This window comes from Chrysochloris asiatica, unplaced genomic scaffold (genome assembly GCF_000296735.1).
Source record: "Chrysochloris asiatica unplaced genomic scaffold, ChrAsi1.0 scaffold00025, whole genome shotgun sequence".
Lineage (NCBI taxonomy): Eukaryota > Metazoa > Chordata > Mammalia > Afrosoricida > Chrysochloridae > Chrysochloris > Chrysochloris asiatica.
In genome coordinates this window covers 15,410,605-15,425,004 of record NW_006408543.1, presented here as the reverse complement: position 1 = coordinate 15,425,004, position 14,400 = coordinate 15,410,605, and the positions used below count along the sequence as shown (strand labels likewise).

At 42.2% G+C, this 14,400-nt stretch overlaps 1 pseudogene; it reads right to left on the bottom strand.

The window, feature by feature from the left end:
* Window positions 1-264: 264 nt before the first annotated feature.
* Window positions 265-2,278, bottom strand: LOC102813764 (annotated as a pseudogene).
* Between the last annotated feature and the right edge of the window lie 12,122 nt (window positions 2,279-14,400).

The following is a 14,400-nucleotide window of genomic DNA, read 5'->3' as shown; positions in this document are numbered from 1 at the left end:
TTTTTTCTTTTTTTCCCTGTCTTTTTAGTGACTTTTTGATTTCTTCACATATGATGTCTTTGATGTTAACCCACAATGCCTCTGGTTTTCAGTTCATTAGTGTTCAGTGTATCATATCTATTCTTGAGATGGTCTCTAAATTCAGGTACAACATACTCAAGGTCATACTTTAACTCTCCTGGTCATTTTTTTTGTTTTTGCTTTGCTTTTTCTGGTTATCAAACGATCCTTTATTGATGTCTTTCTTTCTTTCTTTTGTAATTCTTAACTAGCCAGGCATTCCACAGCACCACTATTGATGTCATCCATGATGTCATGAGGGTGACGGATGTCAATGTTGCAGCCCATAGACTGGGCAGTTCCTGGGTTCTTTTTAACAGTCCTAGAAAGTTCTCTGTCTAAAGACCATTCTCTGGGCAACGCTGATTATGTCATCTAAAGTGACGTTTCTACTGTGCTTAATATTTTTCTGCTTCTTTCTGTCTCTGAGTGGTTCCTTGAGAACTTTGATGATCCGGGCAGAGGTAGAAGGCACCACCTCAATCTCACCTGTGTGTTCTAAATGGTCAGTTTCACCCTAATCCTTAACCCCTTCCAGTCACCAGTTGCTTTGGCTTTGTCATCACCAAACTATTTTTGAGACAAACCCAGGGGGGCTCATCTTAGGGGCCAAAGCAGAAGTAGCCCTGACTTCCCCACTGGTGCACCACAGGTACACAACTTCTACCTCATTGGGGTAGAACTTGGCATGGTGGAGGCGGCTGGTGTTGGATGAACCCAGATATGGGATGATTGAAGAACATTGCACCTTTTGATTTTTCTATATACGGTATCAAAAGTATGGACTTGTTTTAGTTTTCTTCAGTTCTAACTTGAACTTGCACATGAACCCTTGATGGTCTGTTCTCCAGTTGGCCTCTGCCCTTGTTCTGACAGATAATACTGAGCTTCTTCATTGTCTCTTTCCACAGATATAGTCAATTTGATTCCTGTGTAATCCGTCTGGTGAGGTCCACGTGTATAGTCCCCATTTATGTTGTTAACAAAAGATATTTGCAATGAGGAAGTTGTCTGTCTTGAAATTTTCTACATGTGATTTCAAGCATCATTTCAATCACCAAGGCTATAGTTTCCAACTACCCATCCTTCCTCTTTATTTCTAACTTTTTCATTCTAACCATTAGTTATCAATGCATTTGATTGCATATTTGATCAATTTCAGACTGAAAGAATTGGTAGAATTCTTCAATTTCTTCTTCACTGGCTTTGATGGTTGGTGCATAAATTTGAATAATAGTGGCATTATCTGGTCTTCCTTTTAGGTGTATGGATATTATCCTATCACAAACAGTATTGCACTTCAGTACAGATCTTGAAATGTTTCTTTGAATGATGTGATGTTTTCCCTTTTCAATTTGTTGTTCCGGCCTTGTAAACCATGTGATTGTCAGATCCAAAATGGCCAATTCCAGTTCCTTTCCACTCATCAATGCCTAGGATATCAATCTATATGCATTTTTGAGAATGATCTATTTTCTAGCTCTATACTCCTTACATTTTACCCTCCACTTATTAATGGGTGTTTGCAGCTGTTTCTTCTCATTATAAGTCATGCTTCATCAGCAAATGATGGTCCCAAAAGCTTTGCTCCACCTGTGTCTTTAAGGTTGTATCTACTTTGAGGAGGCAGCTCTTTTCCAGTCATGTCTCCGGTGCCTTCCAACCTGAGGGGTTCATCTTCGGGCATGGGTCAGAATGTTCTGCTGTTATCCATAAGGATTTCACTGGCTGATATTTTCAGATATAGATAGTAGCCACGTCCTCGTTTCTAGTCTGTCTTAGCCTGAAAGCTCCCTGCAGCCTGTCCACCCTGGATGACCCTGCTGGTAGTTGAAATACCAGTGGCGTAGCTTCCAGTCACCACAGTACAACAAACTGATGGATGAGTGATGGCGATGCAAAGTAGTGGCTAAGAATTCAGACTTAGGGTTCAAACTGATGAATTTGAATTCTGGCTTGACATCTCTCTCTAGTTATGTGAGCTTGGGCAAACTACTTAACCTCTCTAAGTCTTGCTTGCCTTGTTTGAGAACCGTGAAGGGATCCATCCTTTAATGGTGTTGTTAGGTGCCATCAAGTTGGCTCTGTGAGAAACGTCTATATTGACAAACGCTCAAGTCATACAATCTGCACTCATTTTAGCGAGAGTGAGGTTTTCTTTATCCAATTTTGCAAAATCGGGGGCCCAGTGCCATAAACATGGGCAGACGCACCGCATGGCCTTCCACAAACAGTTTTTATTCTTGTCCCCACCCCGAAAAGCCCCTCCTCCAGTTCCAGTTCTCCATATACAATTCGATGGTACATCCCATTTTCCCTCCCCCCAGAAAAGCCAAAATGGCTTGCCCAAGGTCTTAATGGATATATTTTTATGTAAATTTCCTAGTCCCAGAATAGCCTGCTTAAATCAACACTCTGTCTGCCACGTCTGTCTTGCAATCTCATGAATTCCTGAAGATGGACCACAAGAGTTAATTCTCACAGCTCCAACCCCAAGTGATCCTATGTACAACAGAACTGACCCATGCATGGGCCTGTGCCATCCTCAAAATTGTTTTGTTTCAATATATCATTACAGCCACTGTGTCAATCTGTCACACTGGGGTCTTCCTCTTTTCCCCTGACCCTCTACTTTACCAAGCATGATGTCCTTCTCCAGGGACTAGTCCCTCCTGACAACATACCCTAAGTACATGAGACTAAGTTTCACCATCTATGCTTGTAAGGGGGATTCTGACTGTATTTTTCCCCAACACAGATTTATTTGCTCTTCTGGCAGTCCATGGTAATTTCAGTATTGTTTGCCAACACTATAATTCAAGTACATCAATTTCTTATTCACTGTGCAGCTTTCACAAACATATGAGGCAACTGAAAATACCATGGCGTGGGCCAGACTCATCTAAGTCCTCAAAGTGACAGATTTACTCTGGAATTCTGGTGTGGTGCTGTGGGCTAATGCGCTAGACTGCAAAGCCATTTGAACTACAAGGTCGGCAGTTCAAGCTCACCAGCTGCACCTCGACAACCCTGTACAGGGTCATCATGGGTCGGAATTGACTTGAGGGCACTTAACAACAACAACCTTAAACAAGAGGTCTTTTGCAGCAGATTTGCCTAATGCACTAAGTCCTTTGATTTCGTGACTACTGTTTCCATGAGTGCTGACTGTGGTTCCAAGTAAAATGAAATCCTTGACAATGTCAATATTTTCTCCATTTATTATGATGTTGTCTACTGGCCTAGTTGTAAGGATTGTTGTTTTCTTTACATTGAGTTGTAGTCCATGCAGAGGGCTGTAGTCTTTGATCTTTATCAGTAAGTGCTTCAAGTCCTCTTTGCTTTCAGCATGTTTGTATCATCTGTACATTGTAGGTTGTTAATGAGCCTTCCTCTAGCCCTGATGCCATGTTCTTCTTCATATAGTCCAGTTTCTTGGATTCTCTGCTCAGCATACAGATTGAATAGATATGGTGGAAGGCTACAATCCTGGTACATAGCTTTCCCGATTTTAAACCACGCAGGATTCCCTGTTCTGTTTGAATGACTACCTCTTGGTCTATGCACAGGTTCTGCATGAGCACCATCAAGTGTACTTGGAATTCCCATTCTTCACAATGTTGTCCATAGTTTGTTATGATCCACACAGTCAAATGTTTTTGCACAGTCATTAAAACACAAGTAAACATATTTCTGGTATTCTGTGCTTTTAGCCAAGGTCCATCTGACATCAATAGTGATGTCTCTTGATCCTTTAACAGAATATTGATTAAGTAAGTCATGACACACCCACGGTGCAATAGTGTATGGGACAGAAATGAAATATATTGGTTCCAGATGCAACCAAACTAGTGTGACCATTTATTATCTGCTTTACTCTGGTCAAGTCAATAAATGCCTCTGAATCTCAGCTTTATAATCTATTAAATGGGAGTGATCATCAAACTCTGCTCATCAAGTTGTTAAGAAGATTCAAACCAAACCCAATTGATTCCAACCCATTCCAACTTACCCCTGTAAGACAGGTAGAACTGTTCCAGGCGACAAACCTTTATGGAAGTAGAGTACCTCATCTTTCTTCTTCAAATCAGCTGGTGGATTTAAGCCTTTGAACTTTTAGTTAACAGCCTAATGCATAGCCCACTGGGCCATCAGGCCTCCTCCTCATAGTTTAGGAGGTTTGTTGTTCTTGTTAAGTGCCATCGAGTCGGTTCCGACCCATAGCGACCCTGTATAGGGTTTCCGAGGAGCAGCTGGTGAGCTTGAACCACCAACCTTGCAGTTCAAACGGCTTTGTAGTCTGGCGCATTAACCTACAGCGCCACACCTTAGGAGGTTAGAAGTCCTAATTAAAGATGGCAGCTCTATGAAGTTTCTCTCTCACTCTCTCTCTCTCTCTCTCTCTCTCTGTCAGCTCTGGGGAAAAGTTCGTGTCTCCTTTCAACATCTGTGGATAAGGTGTTAATTGGAGATCTCCATGTATCTTAGCATCGATCTTCCTCTGGGTCTAAGAGGTTCTGAGCACAGGAACCCAGGGTCCAAAAGATGGGCTCCACACCAGGCTCTTCTTTCTCGGTGATAGTCAGGTCCCTCTTTCTCTGCTCCCTTCTCTCTATCTCTTAGAAGATAAAATGTAATTGCTGGACAATGAATAAAGAAGACCGTAGAATAATTAATGCATTTGAGTTATGGGATGTACCATGGACTGCCAAAAGAACAAACAAATCTATGTTGGAAGAAGTACAGCCAAAATGCACCTTAGAAGCCAGGATGACTAGACTTCATCTCTAATACTTCGGACATATTATCAGGAGAGACCTGTCTCTGGAGAAAGACATCATACTTGGTAAAGTGGAGGGTCAGTGAGGAACAGGAAGACCCCCAATGAGATGGATTGGCATGGTAACAGCAGCAATGGGCTCAAATGTAGCAACGATGGTGAGGTTGGAGCAGGACCAGGCAGTGTTTCATTCTGTTGTGTATAGGGTCGCTATGAGTTAGTATTGCCTCGATGGCACCTAACAACAAGAACAAGATAAAATGTGATACAGGTCACATACCAGGGAAACTCCCTTTACAGCAGATCAGGGCTGTGTCCTGAGGAAGCTTGCATCGCACCCTAGTCCTCTTACAAATGATTGGCTGATCACATCAGATTACATCATGGGGGATGATTACATCATTGTATAACTGTCAAACCACTTACCCAGCCATGCTGACACACATTTCAGAGCACACAATTCAATTATGGCAGAAAGACAAGACTTCTACTCCCTTTGGACACGTTATCAGGAGCAATCAAATGCTACAAAAAGGCACCATGTTGGTAAAGTAGAGGACCAACAGAAATGAGGGAAAGCCTCAATGAAATGGGTTGACACAATAGCACACCAATGTTCATGAAGACGGCACAGAACCAGGCAACATTTCTTTCTGTCATGGCAACTGACAAGAAGATATTGACACCAAAACCAAAACCAACCCCACTGTCATTGAGTCCATTCAGATTGGTAGGGAGCCTATAGGACAGAGTAGAACTGCCTCATAGAGATTCCAAAGTTGCCAATCTTTACAGAGCAGGTAACCACATCTTTCTCCTGCAGGGAGGCTGCTGGGTTCAAACCACAGAGCTTTTGGTTAGCAGCTGAGCGCTTTAGCCACGGCACCACCAGGGATCTAGTAACAAAGTGGCACATGCTACATGATGTATAAAGCACACTAGCACATCCAGGAAGGTGAGTTACAATCTTAATGGGGTAGTTGAAGTAGGCCTCACAGGAAGATGGCATTTCAGCAAAGCTGTAGAAATAGTGAAGAACAAGTCATACAGATACCTGGGAGAACTGTATTAGATAAATAGATAGATAGATAAATAAATAGACAGATCAATAGCTAGATAGAGATAAGTAAGTTGATAGATAAATAGACAGGCAGGCAGACAGAGAGACAAAGAGGCTTGGGATGTTGACAAAGAACAGAGCAGCAGAAGTGATAGAAACAAAGGAGTCGAGGAAGAGTAGGAGATGGGCCAGAAAGAGAAGAGGCCAGATCATGTTGGGCTCATGGTGGTGGTGATGCGCCGTAGAGTCGGTTCCGACTCATAGCGACCCTGTACAGGGTTTCCAAGGCTGTAAATCTTTACGGGAGCAGAAAGCCTTATCTTTCTCCTGCGGAACAACTGGTAGTTTCAAACTGCTGACCTTAAGGTTCACAGTCTTTTCGTAACCACTACACTACCAGAGGGCTCATGGACGCTGTCTTTTACTCTAAGTCAATTGGGGAGATCTTAGCGTAGTAGGGGACCACAGGGGTTTGACCAGGCTTACTCAGCTACTGTGTTGAGAAGAATCTGGGTGGGAAAGCAAGAGTGGAAACCAATTAGGAGGTTGTTGCAAGTTTCCAGGCAAGCCTTGATTATGGCTCAGACCCAAGGGTGACAAATGATTACATTCTGTGTTTAGTTTGAAGGGGAAACCTTGGGGAATTTGCTGTTGGATGGGATATAGAAACTGAGAACAAGAAAGAAGTCATGGATATCTGAGGTTTGGGGTCAGAATAACTGGAAGGATGGAGTTGCCAACCACTGAAATGGAGTAGACATCAGGAGGTGCCAGTTTGGGGGAATGAAGTCATGAGTTCTGTTTGAGATATGTTAGGTCCAAGGGATCCTAACCTCAGACATGGACTGGAGATGTCATGAAGGTAATTTGCTAAGAATCTGGAGTTCAGGAGAGTGATCAGCTGGAGAGACAGGAGACTGGGTGAGATCATGAGGGTGTGAGTATCTACAGGAAGAAGGTCAAGGATACAGCCCCAGGACATGACAATGTGCAGAGGTGAGGGAAGCCAAGAAAAGGGGGAGGACCTCCAGAGCCCATTATACTGGAGGTCAAATAGAGAGGGAGTGTCCAAGGAGGAGGAAGTGATCAACTGAATGAGTAGAGTGAGAACTTAGAGTGGCCTTGGACCTGGCAATAAGAAAGTCAATGCTGACCTGGATCTGAGCAGATGTGGAAAAATCTCTAATATAGGGTCAGCCCCAAACCAAGTGTAATACAGTGTATGTGGGAGGCTGCCACCAAGCCTTTAAAAAGTAAGGACATACAGATTTGTGTAAACAGATAATGTTCATTGGTGAGAAAAATAGACAAGAAATTACAGCACTGGTTGTCCATGGGGAGAAGAACTGGGAAACAAGGTTCCTGAACTCTGGACTAAAGACACCTCCTCTGTCATTCTATACTGTTTGGAATTATTAAAATAGTTTTCATCAAGCATATGTAATTTTTTATTAAATATTTTTAAGTGCAGCACTATTCATAGTAACCAAAGAGTAGAAACAGCCCAAGTGCCTATAAACAGATAAATAAATAAAATGTGGTATATACTTACAATGGAATATTATTCAGCAACAAAGAGAAATGAAGTCCAGATACAAGCTACAACATGGATGAACCCCAAAAACATGCTGAGAGAAATAAGCCAGTCGTAAGAGGACAAAGAATGTATGATCTCACATATGTGGAAAAAGTTAATGTATGTTGTTATTCCATACTGTCATACTGTGGTGGCTGACATGTTGGTGTGATTCTGGAAACTATACCACCGGTATGTTAAACACCAGCAGGGTCATCCACGGTGGACAGGACTCAGCTGAGATTCCAGACTAAGACAGACTAGGAAGGAGAGACAGACTATTTCAGAATATTTCGTCACTGAAAACCTCATGACTAGCAGTGGGACACTGTCAGCACCAGAATACTGAATACTGAAACATGATGAAAAGCACCAGATTATTGTCAGATATAGTGCCAGAAAATGAGCAAAGTTGTCAAAGACTTTGTTTTGTTGGGATCCACCATCAACACTCATGGAAACAGCAGTCAAGAAATCAAATGCATATTGCATTGGACAAATCTGCACAAAATCTCCTTAAAGTGTTCAAGAGCAAAGACATCAGTTTGAGGACTAAGGTGCACCTGACCTGAACCATGGTATTTTCAATAACCTCATATGCATGTGAAAGTTGGACAGTGAATAAGGAAGACCATAGAAGAATTGATGCATCTGAACTATGGTGTTGGAGGAGAATATAAAAAGTGCCATGGGCTGCCAAAAGAACAAAGCAATCTGTCTTGGAAGAAGTGTAGCCAGAATATTCCTTAAAGGCCAGGATGGCCAGACTTCATCTCTTTTGCTTTGGCCATAGTATCAGAAGGGACTAGTCCCTGAAGAAAAATGTCATGCTTGGTAAAGAGGAGATGTCAACAAAAAAGAGGAAGATCCCCAACAAGATGGATTCCTACAGTGGCAGCAGCGGTGAACTGCTGTGGCAACGATTGTGAGACTGACGCAGGACTGGGCAGTGTTTCATTCTGTTATGCATAAGGTCGCTATGAGTCAGTACCAACTCGATGACATCTAACAACAACAACATGCCTTTGAGACAGTTCTGACTCATAGTGACGCTGTATAGGGTTTCTAAGGAGCAGCTTGTGGATTTGAATCACCAACCCTTCAGCTGGCAGTCCAGTGTTTATGCCATAATGCCACAATAGTTAAATGTATTGTTGTTGTTAGGTACCATTGTTATTGTTGTTATGAGCTGTGGAGTCGGTTCTGACTCGTAATGACCCTGTACGGGGTTTCCGAGGCTGTAAATCTTTACGGGAGCAAAAAGCCTCATCTTTCTCCAGCGGAACAGCTGGTAGTTTCGAACTGCTGACCGTGAGGTTAGCAGCCTGATTTGTAACCACTACACTACCAGAGCTCCTTTAGGTACCATAAGTCAGCTCCAACTAATAATAATCCGATGCACAACAGAACAAAACACTGGTTGGTCCAATTCCATCTAAACAATCGTTGCTATGCTTGAGCCCATCGCTGCTGTCACTGTGCCAATCCATTTCATTGGGGGGGTCTTCCTCTTTTTTGCTGACCTTCTGCCTCATCAACCATGATGTCCTTCTCCAGGGACTAGTCCCTCCTGATAACAAGTCTTGAAAGGGGAAAAAACAACCCGGCGTCGTTCATCAACCACACCGCACACCAGAAGGCCCGTCTGTTGTTGTTGTTGTTGTCAGGTGCCATGGAGTCGGAACCGACTCATAGCGACCCCATGCGCAGCAGAACGAAACAATGCCTGATCCTGGGCCAACCTCACTACCGCTGCCACACTTGACGCCATAAATGATGCCACCTGGCCGATCCATCTCGTTGAGGGTCTTCCTCTTTTTCTCTGATCCTCCATGTTACCCAGCATGACATCCTTCTCCAGTGACTGTTCCCTCCGGACAATATGTCCAAAGTATGAGAGACGAAGTTTAGCCATCTTGGCCTCCAAGGAGCACTCTGGCTGCACCTCTTCCAAAACAGATCTATTGGTTCTTTTGGCAGTCCATGGCACTTTTAGTATTCTCCTCCAACGCCACAATTCAAAGGCATCAATTCTTCTACGATCTTCCTTATTCACTGTCCAGCTTTTGCATCCATATGAGGCTATTGAAAATACCATGGCCTGGGTCAGGCACATCTTAGTCCTCAAGCTGACATCTCTGCTTTTCAGTACTTTAAAAAGTTCCTGTGCAGCAGATTTGCCTAATGCAATACATCATCTGATCTCTTGACTGCTGCTTCTGCAAATGTTGATAGTTGATGCAAGAAGAATGAAGTCCTTGACAACTTCAATCTTTTCCCCATTGATAAGAATGTTGTTTATTGGCCCAGTGGTGAGGATTTTTGTTTTCTTGACACTGAGATGCAATCCATACCAAAGGCTGTGTTTTTTATCAGGGTGAGGAAGAGCAAGGTCACCTCTGCCCGAGAGTGAAGGCAGAAGGCAGAAGGGAAGGTCAACAGGAAAGGAGTGGTCTTATATGGGTTCAAATCAGGAGACCACACGTCATTGCTGGGGTGATTTAGCTCCGGCCTATCAAAAGCCATGTTGCCTTTTAAACTATGCGCCTTGTAGCTTTGTTTGGTGGGGAAACAGAAACCTAAGATTACAAAATGGAGTTGAAGGGAAGGGAGAAGGAAGAACTCGGAAGGTACAGCCTAAAATGGCGGGCCTGATAGTGACTGACTGATTATTGTAACATGTCTGAAGTATGAGAGACAAACTTTCACTATCCTGGCTTCTAAGGCGTACTCCGGCTATACTTCTTCCAACACAGATCTGTTCCTCTGGCAATCCTTCATTATTCTTCTTCAACACAATTTATTAAATGCATCAATTCTTCTGTGATCCTCCTTATTTACTGTCCAACTTCCACCTACATATGAGGCAACTGAAAATACCATGGTTTGGTATTTACTATCTTAGTCCTCAAACTGACATCTTTGCTCTTGAACACTTTTAAGAGGTCTTGAGCAGCAGCTTTGTCTAATGTGATACGTCCTTTGATTTTTTGGCTGCTGCTTCCATGAGTGTTGATAGTGAGCCCAAACAAAATGAAGTCTTTGACAACTTCAATCTTTTCCCCACTTATCATGATGTGATTTATTGGTCCAATTGTGAAGTTTTTTGTTTTCATTACATTTAGGTGCAATCCATACTAAAGGCTGTGGACTTTGATATTCATAAGTAAATATTTTAAGTCTTTTTCTCTTTCATCAAGCAAGTTTTTATCATCTGCATATTGCACATTGCTAATGTCTTCCTCCAATCCTGATGCCATGTTCTTCTTCATATAATCCAGTTTCTCAGATAATTTGCTCAGTTTACAGACTGAACTAGTATGGTGAAAGAATACAACCCTGGTGCACACCTTTTCTGCTTTTAAACTATTCAGTGTCCCCTTGTTCTGTTCAAATGACTGCCTCTTGGTCTATGTACTGGTTCCTCAGGAACACTATGAAATGGTCTGGAATACCCATTCTCTGCAATGTTATCCATAGCTTATCATGATCCACACAGTGGAAAGCCTTTGTATTGTCAATAAACCACAGGGAAACATTTTTCTGGTATTCTCTGCTTTCAGCTAAGATCCATCTGATGTCAGCAATGATATCCCTCATTCCACATCCTCTTCCTAATTTGGCTTGAATTTCTGTTGATTTACTGTTACAGTCATTTTTTTCAATTACCTTGAGAAATTTTTTTACTTTCACGTGATAGTCATGATATTGTTAGATAATTTTTCCCATTCCATTTTGTCACCTGTCTTTGGAATGGGCATAAATATAGATTGCTTCCAATCAATTGACCAGGTAATGACCTTGTAAATGACTTGGCATAGATGAGTGATTGCCCCCAGTGCTGTATTACTTTGCTGAAAGATTTTAATTTGTATTCCATCAATTCCTGGAGCCCTGATTTTCACCAATGCCTTCAGTAGAGCTTGGACTTCTTCCTTTATTACCATCGGTTCTTGAGCATATACTAATTCCTGAAAAGGTTGAACACTGACTCTTTCTTTTTGGTACAGTGATTCAGTATCTACTTTCCATCTTTTGATGCTTTCTGTATCAATCAATATTTTGCCTATAGAATCTTTCAATATTGCAAGTAGAGGTTTGAATTTTATCTTCAGTTCTTCAGCTTGAAGAATAGTAAATGTGTAGAGGCCAGAATATATTATTGATGACCAGGGGTAGAAGGAGTCCTGGTGTGGTGCTAGAGGAAAAGCAGTAAATTGCTAGCTACATGGTCAGTGGTTCAAACCCATCAGTCACTCCTCGGAAACCCTATATAGGGTCACTATGAATCGGACCTGACTTAACGCCACTTAGTAACAACCACCACCTGTGGTGGGAAGGAGTGGGGAAGGGACAGAGTTTCTGTCGATGGTGGTGGGATAACATGGAAGTGCTTAGTGTTAATAGTTGCACCACATGATGAATGTAATCAATATCACTGAATTGCACATGTAAGAAATGTTGAATTGACAAATGTTTCAATACTTACATACACACACACATAGATAGATTGAAGAACGTATCACCTTAGGCAAATCTGCTGCACAAGAAAGACCTCTTTAAAGTGGTCAAGAGCAAAAATATCAGTTTGAGGACTAAGGTGCGCCTGATCGAAGCCATGGTTTTTTTAGCTGCCTCGTATGCATGTAAAAGTTGGACAGTGAATAAGGAAGACCATAGAAGAATTGATGCATTTGAGTTATGGTGTTGGAGGAGAATACTGAAAGTACCGTGAACTGCCGGAAGAACAAATAAATCTGTGTCAGAAGTACAACCATAATGCTCCTGAGAAACCAGGATAGCAAGACTTCGTCGCTCATGCTTTGGACATGTTATCAGAAGTGACCAGTTCCTGGAGAAAGACATCACACTTGGTAAAATAGAGGGTCAGCGAGAGAGAGGAAGACTCCAATGAGATGGGCTCAAACATAGCAACAACTGTGAGGCTAGTGCAGGACTGGGCAGTGTTTCATTCTGTTGTGCATAAGGTGACTCAGATTTGGAACAGACTCAATGATACCTAAAAATGACAACAATAGCTCTGCATATACATATATGTAGTTGTTCCATGCTGTGGTGTTGACTCCAACTCACAGAGACAATATGCGCAACAGGCCTGTGCCATTGTTGACCCCTCATCAGTGTCTTCCTCTTTTTCTCTGACCCTCTACTTCACCAACAGGGTATCCTTTTCCAGGGACTGACCCCTTCGGATAACACGTCCATTGTACAGTACTTCTCACCAACCTCACTTCTAAGGGACATTCTGGCTGTATTTCCAACAGATTCGTTTGTTCTGGAAGTCCATGGTACTTCCAATTTATTGTTTGCCAACACCATAATTCAAATGCATCAATTTTTCTCTGGTCTTTCTTATTCACTGTCCAGCTATTGCATGCTTGGAGGCTATTGAAAATAGCATGGCTTGAGTCAGGCCCACCTTAGTCCTCAGAGTGACATCTTTACTCTTTAACACTTGAAAGAGGTCTTTTGCAGCAGATTTCTTGACTGCTGCTTCCCTGAGGGTTGACTGTGGATCTAAGTAAAATGAAATCCTTAGTAACTTCAATCTTTTCTCCATTTAAAATGATGCTGGTTATTGGTCCAGTTGTGGGGAGTTTTGTTTTCTTTACATTGAATTGTATTCTATACTGAAGTCTTTCTTCAGTCGTAATTAGTAAAGAGGATTTCTTCAGCAAGCAAGGTTGTGTTATTTATACATGTTGTTGTTGTTGTTGTTATTAAGTGCCATGAAGTCAGTTCCGACCCATAGCGACTCTGTATAGGATTTTCCAAGGAGCAGCTGGTGAGCTTGAACCACTGACTTTGCACTTCAAAGGGCCTTGCAGTCTGGCATATTAACCCACAGCACCACACCAGGACTCCTCATCTGTATATGGCAGATTGTTAATGAGTCTTCCTCCAATCTTGATACCATGTGGGGTTTTTTGACCACTATCTAAAACTCAATTCATATTCAAATATCCTTACTAACCTGTATTATTTTCTTTACTACTGCTTTGTCCAGACTAGGATCCAGTTCATGTTGCATCTGGCTGTGACGTTTTGTAACTCTTCTAATCTCGGTCCTCTTGTGAAAGAGGCTGGGCTGATTGTTCTGCAGATGGTCCAACCTGCTGCTTCCTCCTTGTATCATTCAGCTTGTTCCTCTGGTTCCTACATTTCCTGCAAATTGAAAGCTAGATCGAAAGTCTTTATTAGATTTAAGTTAAACATTTGACTGAAATACATTATAGGTTGTTGCTATTGCTAGGTCCCATTGAGTTAGGTTCAACTCTTAGAAACTCCATGTGACAAAGTAGAACTATCCCACAGGATTTTCCTAGGTTGTCATCTTTACAGGGAGAACTGGTGTCACACAGGACTGATAACTATAAGGTCAGTGGTTCAAATCCACTGGCTGCTCCTCAAAACCCTATACAGGGTTGCTGCTATGAGTTGGAACTGACTCGAGGATTTAACAACAACAATCTTTATAGGAGTGGATTACTAGGTCTTTCTCCCATGGAGCTGCTGAGTGAATTCAAACCACCACCCTCTTGAGTGGTTAGCAGTTGAACATTTTTATCCCTCCAAGGCTCTTACAGTATGTTGTTGTTGTTAAGTGTGGGTCAAGTCAGTTCTGACTCATAGTGACCTTATATAGAGTTTCTGAGGAGCTGGCTGGTGGGTTTGAATTGTTGACTTTGTCGTTCAAACAGACCCTGGGATCCAATGCTTTTCCTACAGCACCACACCAGGTCTCATTATTGTTGTGTTTGTTAAGTGCTGTTGAGTCAGTTCCAATTCATATTGACCCTGTATAAGGTTTCTGAGGAATGTCTGACGAGTTTGAACTGCCAACCTTGCAGTTCAAACTGACCTTACTTAATTCCGCAGTGCCATACCAGGTAGTGTATATAT